The sequence below is a fragment of the Ictidomys tridecemlineatus genome, chromosome 5 (genome assembly GCF_052094955.1).
Source record: "Ictidomys tridecemlineatus isolate mIctTri1 chromosome 5, mIctTri1.hap1, whole genome shotgun sequence".
Taxonomy (NCBI): Eukaryota; Metazoa; Chordata; class Mammalia; order Rodentia; family Sciuridae; genus Ictidomys; species Ictidomys tridecemlineatus.
In genome coordinates, this window is record NC_135481.1 from 137,945,055 (window position 1) to 137,959,674 (window position 14,620).

A 14,620-nucleotide genomic window follows, 5' to 3' on the forward strand; every position below is an offset into this window, starting at 1 on the left:
CCCAATTATGACAAACAAAAATGTTCATCAAATGTCACCTAAGTGTGAGAAAACAAAATCTCCCCAGACGAGAACTAGTGATGGAGAATTAGAGATCTTTGCATGCCTTCCTGCAGGAAGACTATTAAGAGAATTTTGGGTTTTCCCATGTTGCTTCTCCTGAAGCGCCTGTCTTTGTGTAATTTTTTTTTCTGCAAAGATCATTGTACCACCCCAAGCAGATCAACATTAAAAATCAGTACTCATGTTGCCTCATCTCATATATCTACAGTTAGCTACTATGAATAAGAGTTCACCAAACCAGACCTCTAGAATGTCAGCAATGCAATCTAGAAGACCACATGTTTATTGGGTATTTATTAAGTGTATCCATTATATTATCTCCATTTCTCTCTAGCAGGATAGGAGTTAGTCATTCCATTTTACAGGTGAAAAGTTTGAGGCTGAGAAGTTAACTTAGGAGAAGGAGCAAGAATTTCATCATGGATGGATTTTTGCTCCAAAGCTCATGTAACTCTTCTGCTTTTATAAGTGCTTCATCATATCCCTGGTGAAGTTCTGCAACACACAGCTCTGGAGCAATGCAAGGCAGTGGTCTTGTCCCTACTAAAGCCACACAAATTGTGCCACCCACAGACAGGCTTTCAGCAGGCTGTCAGCCCAGCGCTCTGGGGGCCTGCACCGTTGCTCCAAAGCCGACCTTACACTGCTTTTTGGATTCCCATGAAACCTGATCGCCTCTTTTAAGCGCTTTACTGTCTCTGGATATTGGCCAAACTTCCTTCCACTTGTCTTATTTGAGTTGTGACTGTGATAAAACCTCTCTCCTTCAGGGAGTGAGGTGGCCTGATTCTGAGCTCATGATTTCAGAAGTACATTCTGAGAAGTTGTGCCCTCAAGACCATATTTTGTCATTTCATTTGCACTGGTGGATTTGTCTTCTCCAAATCTTTGGAGTGCTCACGTCTTTGGAGGTCATGTCTGTTATGTAAACTTACAGTAATTACCTAGAAAGTTCCAAATAGAAGTCTCATAGGCCTATTTCTAAATCCCATAAAAGTAGGAAGTTGGGGAAAAATAGAATTTTTTTGCAATTAATTGTTGAAATTCTCATAATAAATGTATGCATGCGTCTCCTTGTCCCTTCTACTTTGAACTGAATTCTGTTTGCTCAAAACAATGACATAAAATTGAAATATGGCTCTGAGAAACCCTGGCAAGTGTTTTCAGCAATAGTTCCTATACCATTTTGGTGGATTCTTATTACTTTTACTTTCTGTCACCCGTCTGCCCCCGCCTCCGGCTAGCTTCCCAATTCTCCACGGTTTTTTAATAATTTGTAACTCAGATCATCCTAAGTGGTTCAGTGTGTTAGCCAATTTCCTATTACTCCTGGAGCCATGTCATGAGAATCTACTGATTTGTATACATTCATATTTCTTAGGCTTCTTCTTATCTAGATTTTGACAATAGCAATTTGGGTAAAGATTTCATTACTTCCTAATTGCTCCGATTTCTTTCCTTTATTTCTTCTCGTTAAGGATGAATTTAGAAAATGAGCTCCCTTTCTCGGCAGTTTTAGTCTTGCCCTCATTCTGTGTTCCTTCTGTCTTTCTTTATTACCTGAGCTGAGGTGTCTTGGTTAGCTAATCCCCTCATCATTTCTCTCTGAAGGCACACAGTACTTCATCCAGCTTTTTAAGATTTTATTTTTACTAAAGTGTTTAAAGCAAAGAAGATCATCTTTTAAAAATAAGCAGTTCCCGCACACTTCCCATGCTAACGGTTTGCAGACCCTTCCCTGCTATCACAGTGATCATTTAATGTTCAACAGACAGCTTCCATCAGAGACAGTCAAATTCCAAACACGCCATCCATATCAATATTGTACTTTAGGCCCTGGCTTCCAAATTAACCTTGTTTCAATTTGGTAGAGTTTTGGTTTTCTTTGGTTCTGTTATTTTGAGTTCCTAGTCAGCACCAATTCCAAGCAAACCCTGATGAAAATGAGTTTTCCAGCGGTTCTATCATTCCCTCCTTTGCTCTGAGTGTATGTGTTTGTTCAGGAGACGTGTGTGTGCGCACGTGTGTGTGTGTGCATGCGTGCCCCATTTAATAACTCAAACTGATGCTACCTGTTGTCCACATCTGTATGAAATCGGCAATCATTTGGTCCAAGCCCACTATAAAGTTCCAAACATCTGGAGGTCTGAAATCTGCCAGCTAGTCTCCTGTAGCTTTGCACCATTCTTTGTCTTTCTGGTTTTCATCCCCACGCTTGGAGCTGCTGTAGACACTGCTTTGGTGTTTCCTCTTGGAAACTGAGCCCTGCGGTGCAGACCTGTTACTGAAGTGAGGCCTGGAAAGTGCGTCATGGGCCTCAGTGGAAAGCTGTTGGACAAGCCCCAGATTGTGTTATGAAACAAACCCTGTTTCCAGGGCGGTGCAGACATTGAGTGATCTATGTTATGTGGTTGCAATAAGAATGACAAAAATAAAACATTTTTAATTTCTGGGAAGCTCAGTACTCCAAATTCAAGAATGAGTTATTGAGGAAAGGAGTGTTATCTTGTGGATGGGAGCTCCATTGGAGAAAGCCCAACAGCTTTCCCAAGTGGGGCCACTTACTCATCCATGGGGACCAAGCTCTGTTTTTAGGGCTGAGAAATAGGAGTCAGTGGTTTGTTATGTTGACAGCTATTCTAAAGGCCCTGAGGCTCATTTTCCCAACCATGGTGTTCCTCTCTTCTCCTCCCTAACTGAATCCTTTCCTGGGATTCAGGCAAGTTCTCTTCCCCAAGTCAGATCTTTATGTTATACCACGGTGTCCAGGTCAATCCATGTCCCTGGCTAGCAGACATACTTGCAGTGATGTAGAAATCATTTTATGAGAACCTATTTGTCCTAGGCTCTGGGAATACAAAAGCAAAAACATAGTCTCTGCTATCAGATTGACCAGTGAGGGATACAGCAAGTAACCCCTGAGTAAAGTGTGATAAGATAGGGCAGAGTAGAAAAACAAGAGGAGGGCATTTTTGTCAGAGTTGCAGGGAGAGATTCTCACAGCAGGAAAAATCTGGAATAAGTCTTAGGGAATGTTTAAGGGTGGTGAAGCCCAATGGAACAGACACATGAAGCAATCATGGGACAGCATGGAGTAGGGCAGCATGCTAGTCAGAGTTCTGCAGAGGAACAGAACCAATAGGATAGGGATTGATCTACAAGGAAACTGATTATGAGAATTGGGTCACTTGGTAGTGGAGGTCAAGACATCTTATGACATATTGTCTACAAATTGGAGAACCAGGAAAGTCAATAGTGCAATTCAGTCTGAGTGTCAAGATGTGAATCCAGGAGCTGTGGTATGATGCTGAGGTAAACCTTGGTGTTGAAGGCCTGAGAACCTTGAGCTCTGATGTCCTGGGCAGGAGAGGATAGATGTCTCAATTCCGTAAGAGAGAAAATTCATGTTTCCTTTGATTTTTTTTGTTTTATTTAGGCCTTTACTAGACTGGATGATGCCCACCCATACTGATGAGAGTAGATTTCTTTACACAGTCTACTGATATAAATGCTAATCTTTTCTGGAAATGATCTTACAGACACACCTGGGAATAAAGTTTTACCAGCTATCTGTGTATTCCTTTGCCCAGCTAAACTGACAAATAAAATCAACCATCACAGGCATATATTTAACAGGTCTGACTACCCAATGCCTTCTTCAAGTCTTAGATTAGCCTTTCAGGGTGATAAGCTGAGAATTACTATGGATGGACACTTAAGGCAGATGATTTAGCAAAGACCACACACGAATTAGTGCTGGGGTTGGAATAGATTCCAGTTATCAGATACAGCTGATTCATTTATTCATTCATTTATTTATTTTTTTGTTAATTTATTTACTTGTTCAAGAAGTATTTGGTGAGTGACTTGGTCCCATATAAGTTCAAATCCCAGTTCCATCACAAATGTTGGACAAATCACTTGAGCTCTGTGAACCTTAGTTGGCTTGCCTGTAACACAGAAACAGGAGTAGAAATGATCTCTCTCAGGGGCTCTTGTAAAAATTAAGTGAGCTTATGCTTATGATGCTCTTAGTGTATAGTGTGCCGTGCAGGTACTCAGTCTCAGATGCCGTTGTAGACAGCATCATCGGCACCATCACTGCATCCATTATTATTCTCCTTCCCAGATGCATGGTTTCTGCACTAGGGGTTTAACCACCCATGCAGTGAGGAGGCTCCTGGGAACTCCCAGCCATACAGGCACAAGATATTTTGTATTCTATTTGCCTCTCCTCAGCAACCAAGTCCCTAGAAGAACAGACTGCTCACTAAGCCTGCCATTCACACATTTCCTCTTTCCCTGCTTATAAGCTGCTAAAAGGTAGGCAAGAAGCTGTTTCATTACAGTCTCATTTACACCTCTCCAGTTTTCCTGCTCCCTTCAAGGAGAGTCAGGTTGCTGTGTTCTACACAAATTCAACCAGGCATACCATATTCCAGGGCAGACATTCTCAGCAAAGGTCATTCCAACCACACTGCCCAGAGGGGAAAGTGATTACCCCAACCCCCCAACAAGATATTTCCACGTGTCCCATGGTTATATATATAGATGCCCTGTGGGCAGGAGTCATAGCAAGGCAGTCAGGCTAAGCTGTGGTAATGGCTAGGGGGCTGCAAGAATCACTTTTCAAACTGGCTCCTGTATGGCTATAAATTGATCCAAGATTTGTTCTTAGAGCAGGCTAATTAATCTCTGTCCCTTCCTGTGCACTGGAGGATTATGGGGGCTCTAGACATATCATCAGACTCACAGATGGTTGGATGTCACACGTCTGGCAATTCTCACTTAAGAATGGCTTGGTGTTGTTGTTCTCCCGTGTTTCAGCTTATAACATATCTGAGAATGTGCTGGAATATTCTTTTTTGAGAGAAGAATTCATTTCCTGCCATCTCTACCAATTTCCCTACCCCCTTGCCTGCCTGAATTCACCCACAGAAGGGCATGTCCACACACCATAACAGTTGTCACACACATGTGAGAAAATCCAAGACATTTTGCCCAATCAAATGCTGAGTTCATTGATGAGATGGTGGAAATGGCATCCACATGGACAGGTGAAAGATGTCACGGTCTCTGTGAGGTTGCTTGAGAGTCACCACAGAAAGATTCCCGAATGGCTGGACACTCACGCTCATCTGAGAGACCACCATATGTTTAGAACTATTATGGTTTGGATATGAGGTGTTCCTAAGAAACTCATGTGTGAGACAATGCAAGAACATTAGAGGTGAAATAATTAGATTATGAGAGTTTTAACCTAATTGGTGGATTAATCCAGTGATATGGATTAATGGGGTGGTAACTGTAGTCAGGGAGGGTGAACCTGGAGAAAGTAGGTCACTAGGGCTGTGCCTTTGGTTTTATTTTTGTTCCTAGTGAGAGGAGCTCTCTCTCTCTGCTTCCTGACCATCATGTTCTGAGCTGCCTTCCTTCACAATGCCCTTCTGGCATGACATTCTGCCTTGTCTTGGGCCCAGCACCATAGAGTCAACAACCATGGACTGAACCTCTGAAACCATGAGCCAAAATAAACATTTTCCTCTATAGGGTTCTCATCAGGTCTTTTGGTAACAATGATTAAAAGGCTGACTAAAACTCTGTCTTTCTCAAACTCTAGCATGCATTAGACTTTCTTGAAGGACTCGATAAAACCCAGATCACTGGGCCCCACAGGAGGACCCAGAATGCCTCATTTAGTAGCTCTGGAGTCAGCTGTGGAATTTGTATTTTCGACAATTTCCTAGGTAATTCTGATTGATGGCCTATGAATCAATTATCAAGAAGATATACCCAGCTCTGGAATATGGCCAAAGAAGGAAACTTTATGGATGCTCATCACATCTTAAATGGGAAGACCCAGATAAAGTGAATGGAGCAGGAAATTCTCAGCTTTTTGGCTGAACCTCTTTGGGAAGCAAGGTCATAGACCTTGTTTTAGTCAGCCTTTTCACTGCTGTGGCTAAAGGATCTTACCAGAACAATAGTAGAGGAGTAAAAGTTTATTCGAGGGTTAAGGTATTCGGAGATCTTAGTCCACAGAAGGCCAGCTCCATTCCTCAGGGCTCTAGGTGAGGCAAAACATCATGGTGGAAGAGTGTTTCAGAGAGAACCAGTGTGCATGATGATCAGAAAGCAGAGAGAGACTTAACTCAACCTATACAAATATATACCCCGTAGCCAAGCCCCTAATTAACCACTTCCTCCAGCCACACCCCACCTGCCTCCAGTTACCACCCAGTTAATTCCATCAGGGATTAACTCATTGATTAGGTTAAAGTTATAACCCCAAATTTTCTCCTCCAAACCTTCTTGCATCGCCTCACATGTGAGATTTTTGGGGGACACCACATCTAGACCTTAACAGACCTCCAGAACAAGAAATTTTGTTTCTGACTCTACAGAGCTTTGCTATAACACCTGGGGTTTTGTCTACCCATCTATCAGGATAGCCTCTGTGCTAGTATCCCTGATCATGTCCACAGCCTTAAAGAACAGGGCCAAACTTAAGAAAATCATTCTCTCTCTCTCTCTCTCTCCCTCTCTCTCTCTCTCTCTCTCTCTCTCTCTCTCTCTCTCTCTCTCTCTCTCTCTCTCTCTCTGAAGCTTCAGGATGGATGTAGTGCCTGGTCCAAAATAGGTCCTTATGAACTGTTTGTTGAATAAAAGAGTAAGTAGTTTCTTCCAGTTTCATCACCTCTCAGGTACATGAATGAGTTTTCTGGACCCAGCAGATGGTTGTGCTTGGCAGGAGAATTAAAGACACCATAGAGCAAGTGCCCAGCACCATGACATTTATGTTGCTCTTATCCTTGGTATACACTTTGTTGCTCTTGATCTACTGAAATGCTGCCAGTCTTAAACCAGCAGGGCATTTGCATTGGAAACATTTAGATCATTCTGGCTTAAGTGAAGTCTCCAAATGGTAGGGATCATGTAGAAAGGTGTGCTGAGGCTCAGATCATAAGTGCTAGGCTAAGGAGTTTACATAAAGGATACAAAGGTGAGCCATAGAAAGTTTGGGTTGAAGAAGAAATATGAAGTTACAAGTACTGTCCTCAGTGTTGCTCCTTTACTTTTTTCTCTAAAAGTAAAAGTATTATCTGAGTTCTATTTTTTCTTCTACTTGCTCTTTTTATTTTACATGACAGTATAATGTATTCTGGAGTAATATACATACATGGAGTATTACTTATTCTAATCAGGATCTAATTCTTGTGGTTGGACATGATGCAAAGTTACCCTAGTTGTGTATTCAAATACAAGTCTAGGAAAGTTGTGTTTGATTAATTCTCCTGTCCTTCCTAACCAAATTCCCTCCCCACTCCCCTTTGTCTAATCCCATGAACTTCTATTCTTTCCCTCCTCACTCTACTTTGTTATGGGTTAGCATCCCATAGCAGAGAGAACATTTGGCCTTTGGTTTTTTGGGATTGGTTTATTTCACTTAGCATGATATTCTCCAGTGCCATCCAAATTATGAAAAATGCCATAATTTCATTCTTCCTTATGGCTGAGTAATATTCCATTGTTCATAATACCACATTTTTTTTTATCCATTCATCTGTTGAAAGAAACCTAGGTTGATTCCATAGCTTGGATATTGTGAATTGAGCTGTTATAAATATTGACTTGGCTGTGTTACTATAGTATTCTAATTTTAAATCCCTTGGGCATAGAACAAAGAGTGGGATAACTGGAACAAATGGTGGTTCCATTCCAAGTTTTCTAAGAAATCTCCATACTGCTTTCCATAGTGGATGCACCAATTTGCAGTTCCACCAGCAATGTATGAGAGTACCTTTCTCCCTGCATTCTGACCAACATTTATTGTTACTTGTATTCTTTATAACTCCTGTTTTGACTGGAGTGAGATGGAATCTCAGTTTAGTTTTAATTTGCACTTTTCTAATTGCTAGAGTTGCTGAGCATTTTTTGTATGTTTTTGACCATTTCTATTTCTTATGTGAAGTGCTTGTTCAATTTCTTTGCCCATTTGTTGATTGTGTTATTATTATTATTATTTTGGTGCTTTAAACCTGAGTTTTATAAAGCAAATTTAAAAAAATTAATATTCCTCTTGATGGATATTCTACTATGGTACTAATTCCCATTCATCAAACCCTGACAAGCTTATTATGTAAAAAAAAAATCAAAGAGAACCAAGACTTCACACAGGTGGGATGCAAGGTCTTCAGAGAACACAGAATGTACTGTCTTTGGTGTCAAAGGAAATTCAATACCTGGATAGAGGGTGAGTGAATCCATTAGAACAAAAATAAACCCTACAGCCCACATACTAAATAGGAGGCACCAGAAGGGAAAGGGGAAGAGCAAAGAGCAATTATTAAATATATATTTTATTCCTGGAAGGGATTTTAACCAAGTAACTATTCATTAAATTAGATATTAATATTTATATTTTTCTGATAAAGGAATAGGATTAGAGACATAAGTAAACTGTCTAAATTTCCAAAAAAGGTAAGTGATGAAAGTAGGATTCCAAACCAGTCTTTTGGATTCCAGCAATTATCCTATTTCCATTATTGGGCACCATCACCACAGTCAGTCTCACTAAAATGGCCAAGATCTAGCTCATATCATGAGATAACTTATTAACTAGCAGAGGAGGTAACATACAAAGTCATTCAAATAGTAACAGAAAAGAAACAAATTTGAGAGAGCTCCGAGGGAAGAACAGAGTGCTGGAAATACTCACATTAGGCCAGAAGAGGTAATTTCCATTCAGTACAAGGTAGATTTTAACAGAAGAGAGTATTTGAGCTGCTTTTGCGGTTGGCTTAATTTCAGTTGGCAGAGATAGAAAGTAGAGGAGTACTGGGAATTCCAGGCCGCCAAGGAAACTTGAAGGCAAAGGCATACAGGTGGGAAATGTTCATTTATTTGGGCCTCAGATGACGCATCATGAGAGAAGAATTTGCAAAGGTCTACTGGACGGAGGAAGATTTTGAAAATTATACTGAAGAATGGAAGCAGGGCAGATACACTCTTATAGGCAAAGGCTGACATGAATATTGTCTGCTTGAGGAAATGACATATTCTGAGCTTGGTGGAGGAAAGATTCATGTGACAAAGGCTAGCATTTGAAGGCTTAGAGCTTCTGTATTGGCCAGTGGCCTCTTAGCTTTGCATTAATTCAAATGGTGGTGCAGTATTGAGGATGAAGTCTAAGCTGAGAATAGGTCAATTGAAGACACTGAATAAATAATTTTGAGTTTTAATTGCAATAAGAATCCCTTAAGTTCTGAAGCCCACATGTGAGAGAGAGCAAGCATGCCATCTGCATGGGGGGAATAAAGCCAGTGTTGCCAAATGCTGGGAGAAATTCAGTAGGTGAGGAAGTGAGAGTTGCAGAGAGCACAGGGAAGCTCAGTTACCTCTTTTACAGTTTTTCCTGGTTGAGTCCCTTTGATTGAAATACTGTCTCCAAAGCTCTGATGTTATGGACTCTCACCAGACTTGGGGCTGCAGATAGCTTGTTTCTGGCCACACTGCTGGCCCTTCCATTCAAGGAATTGGGTATACAATTTACAGCCTCAGAGGAAGTGAGGTCATGCAACCTCAGTGGAGACTGAGGATAGTTTTGAGCTTCTGACCTTGTGATGTCCCTCACCCATTAACTGCTGAATCTCACTCTTTCATTTCACTGCTGTATTCTCCCACCTGTGACCACTTCATTCCCTTGCCTGCTCCACTCTTGGTGCTAACCAAACGGGAAACACCTCTTTCCCAATAACTTGGCCAATTAAGTTTTAGGGAGTGTATGGTACATCTTAACCTGAAACAGGAGCATAGTGATGACCTGAGACTCCTTTTCAAAATACAAATGCTGACACTTTTCATGGGTAGTGGGGAGAGACAGAGAGAGAGACAAATGGCTTACAGTAGATTCTTAGGTAAATTCACCAGGTTGAACTTGGTAAGGAAGGGACATGAGGAGGAGTGTGAACTGGCCAGCATATGTTTATGCCAATCACCATCAACTGTGACATCAACCATGTCACAAGGTTGAGGAGAACCTTCCAATAATTAATCTTTACGAGCATAATTAAGATACTTGGCCTTCTTCTGCAATTTTCAGTGCTACAAATTGTTTTCAAATCCAACTGTATTTATTTTTATTTTATTTATTTATTCTAATTTGTTATATATAACAGCAGAAAGCAATTCAACTCATATTACACAAATAGAGCACATTTTTTTCATATCTCTGGTTGTACACAAAGTAGAGTCACACCATTCATGTTTTCATACGTGTACTTAGGGTAATGATGGCCATTTCATTCCACCATCTTTCCTAGCTCCATTTTCCTCTCTTCCTCTCCCTCCCCTTTGCCCTATCTAAAGTTCATCTATTCTTCCCATGCTCTCCTACCATCCCCATTATGAATCAGCATCCTTATATCATAGAAAACATTCATCATTTGTTTTTTTGTGATTGGTTTACCTTACCTAGCATCACATTCTCTGACTCCATTCATTTATCTGCAAATGCCATGATTTTATTCTTTTTTAATGCTGAGTAATGGAATATTACTCAGCATTAAAATGGAAAATGGAAAATATCCATTTTCTTTATTCATTTATCTACTGAAACGTATATAGATTGGTTCCACAATTCGGCTATTGTGAATTGTACTGTTATAAACATTGATGTGGCTGTGTCCCTGTAGTATGCTGTTTTTAAGTCCATTGGGTATAAACCAAGGAGTGGGATAGCTGGGTCAAATGATGGTTCCATTCCTAGTTTTCCAAGGAATCTCCCTATTGCTTTACAGATTGGTTCCTCTAATTTGTAGTTCCACCAGCAATGTAAGAGTGTGCCTTTTCCTGCACATCCTCACCAACACTTATTATTGTTTGTCCTCTTAATAGCTTCCATTCTGACTGGAGTGACATGAAATCTTAGAGTAGTTTTGATTCGCATTTCTCTAATTGCTAGAGGTGTTGAACATTTTGTCATATGTTTATTGATTGATTGTATATCATCTTCTGAGAAGTGTCTGTTCAGTTCCTTGGCCCATTTATTGATTGGGTTATTTATTTATTTATTTATTTTGGTGTTAAGATTTTTGAGTTCTTTATATATTCTAGAGATTTGTGCTCCATCTGATGTGCATGTGGTAAAAATTTGTTCCCAAAATGTAGGCTCTCTATTCACCTCACTGATTATTTCTTTTTCTGAGAAGAATTTTAGTTTGAATCCATCCCATTTATTGATTCTTGATTTTAATTCTTACACTATAGGAGTCTTATTAAGGAAGTCGAGGTCAATGAAGATTTGGGCCTACTCTTTCTCTATTAGGCACAGGGTCTCTGGTTTAATTCCTAGGTCCTTGGTCCACTTTGAGTTTTGTTTTGTGCATGGTGAAAGATAGGGCTTAATTTCATTTTGTTACATATGGATTTCCAGTTTTCCCAGCACCATTTGTTGAAAAGGCTATCTTTTATCCAATATATATTTTTGGTGCTTTTGATTAATATATGATAACTATATTTATGTGGGTTTGTCTCTGCGTCCTCTATTCCATACCATTGGTCTACAAGTCTATTTTTAGTGCCAATACCATGCTGTTTTCATTACTATACCTCTGTAGTATAGTTTAAGGTCTGGCATATTGATGCCACCTGCTTCACTCTTCTTGCTAAGGACTGCTTTAGCTATTCTGGGTCTCTTATTTTTCCAGATAAATTTCATGATTGTTTTCTCTATTTCTATGAGGAATGCCATTGGGATTTTAATTGGAATTGCATTAAATCTGTATAGTGCTTTTGGTAGTGTGATCAACAAATCAAGATACTACATTATATCACAACAGAAGAAATTTCAGAAAAGGAGTTCAGGACATACATAATTAAAATGTATTGTGAATTAAAGGATGATATAAGAGAACAAATATAGGCAGCAAAAGATCATTTTGATAAAGAGCTACATAAGCAAATACAGGAAGCAACAGATTACTTCACTAGGGAGATGGAGGTTCTGAAAAAAAAACGAACAAAAATTCTTGAAATGAAAGAATCAATAAACCAAATTAAAAGTGCAATTGAAAGTGTTACCAACAGATTAGACCATTTGGATGACAGGAACTTAGACAATGAAGACAAAATATATAATCTCAAAAAGAATGTAGATCACACAGTGAAGATAGTAAGAAACCATGAGCAGAACATTACAGAAATATGGGATAACATATAAAGACCAAATTTAAGAGTTATTGTGATAAAGGAAGGCACAGGGTAGAGTTCTATACCAAAGGAAAGAGCTGTCTATTCAATGAAATAATATCAGAAAATTTTCCAAACATGAAGAATGAATTCGAAAACCAAATGCAAGAGGCTTACAAGATGCCAAATATACAAAGTCACAACACAGCCACATCAAGACACATTTATAATTAAAATGCCTAGAATACAGAATAAATAGAGAATTTTTAAAGCCAGGAGAGAAAGAAATCAGATTACATATTGGGGGAAACCAAGTAGGTTATCTGCAGATTTTCCAACCCAGACCCTGAAAGCTAGAAGATCCTGGAACAACATATACGAAACTCTGAAAGAAAATGGATGCCAACCAAGATATTATATCCAGTAAAATTAAGATTTATATTTGGTGATGAAATTAAAACCTTCCATGATAAACAAAAGTTAAAAGAATTTACAGCTAGAAAGCCTGCACCACAGAACATCCTCAGCAAAATATTGCATGAGGAGAAAACGAAAAACAACAATGAAAATCATCAGAGGGAGGTATTATACTAAATGAAAAACTAATCAAAGGAGAAACCAAGTGAAGTTAAATACCAAAAATAAACAAGAATTGCTGGTAATACAAATCATGTCTCAATAGTAACCCCGAATATTAGTTGCCTAAAATCACCTATTAAAAGACATAGTCTGGCAGATTGGACTAAAGAAAGAAAAACATAACAATATTCTGTCTCCAAGAGACTCATCTTATAGGAAAAGATATTCACAGACTGAGGTGAAAGGTTAGGAAAAAACATACCATTCACATAGACTGCAGAAACAATAAGAAGTTTCCTCATATCAAATAAAGTAGACTTCAAGCCAAAGTTAATCAAAAAGGATAAAGCAGGACATTTCATATTGCTTAAGGGAACCACACATCAACAAGACATAACAATTATAAATATATGTGCCCCAAACAATGGAGCATCTATGTACGTCAAATAAACTCTTGTCAAGTTCAAGAGTAAAATAGACTACAACACAATAATTCTGGGTGACTTTAACACACCTCTTTCACCATTGCATAGATCACCCAAACAAAAGTTGAACAAAGAAACTACAGAACTCAATAACACAATCAATAACTTAGACTTAACTGACATATATAGAATATTTCATCTTTCAATGAATGAATATACCTTTTTCTCAGCAGCACATGGATCCTCCTCTAAAATAGATCATATGTTGTGCCACAAAGCAAGTCTAAGCAAATATAAAAAAGTAGAGTCACTACCCTTCATTCTATCAGATCATAATGGCATGAAATTAGAAATCAATGATAAAATAAAAAATAAAATCTACTCCAACACCTGGAGACTAATTAATATGCTAGTGAATGAACAATGGGTTGCAAAAGACATCAAAGAAGAGATTTAAAAATTCTTAGAGGTGAATGAGAACACTGACACAACGTACCAAAATCTGTGGGACTCTATGAAAGCAGCACTAATAGGAAAGTTCTTTGCATGAAGTTCATTCCTTAAAAGAAGAAGAAGTCAACAAATAAATGACCTAACATTACATCTCAAAGCCCTAGAAAAAGAAGAACAAATCAACACCAAAAGCAGTAGACAGAAAATAATTAAAATTAGAACTGAAATCAATGAAATTGAAACAAAAGAAACAATTGGAAAATTGACAAAACAAAAAGTTGGTTCTTTGAAAAAATAAATAAATTGATAAACACCTAGCCATGCTAAAGAAGAGGACAGAGAAAAGTCAAATTACTAACATCCATGCTGAAAAAGGAAATATCACAACAGACACTACAGAAATACAAATAAAATTATAAATTATTTTCAAAACCTGTACTCTAATAAAATAAAAAATATCAAAGGCATCAACAAATTTCTGAATCATATAATTTTCCCAAATTGAATCAGGATGATATACACAATTTAAACAGATCATTTCAATTGATGAAATAGCAGATAACATAAAAAAAATCTACCAACCAAGAAAGCCCAGGACGGGACAGACACACACCTGAGTTCTACAAGACCTTTAAGAAGAACTAATACCAATAACTCTCCAATTTATTTCAGGAAATAGAAAAAGAGTTAGCACTTCCAAACTCATTCTATGAGGCCAATATCACTCTGATTCCAAAACCAGGCAAAAAACATCAAAAAAAGAAAACTTCAGATCAATATCCCTAATGAACATAGATGCAAAAATTCTCAATAAAATTCTGTCAAATTGAATACAAAAATATATCAAAAAGATTGTGCACCATGATCAAGTGGTACTCATCCCAGGGATGCAAGGTTGGTTCAACATATGG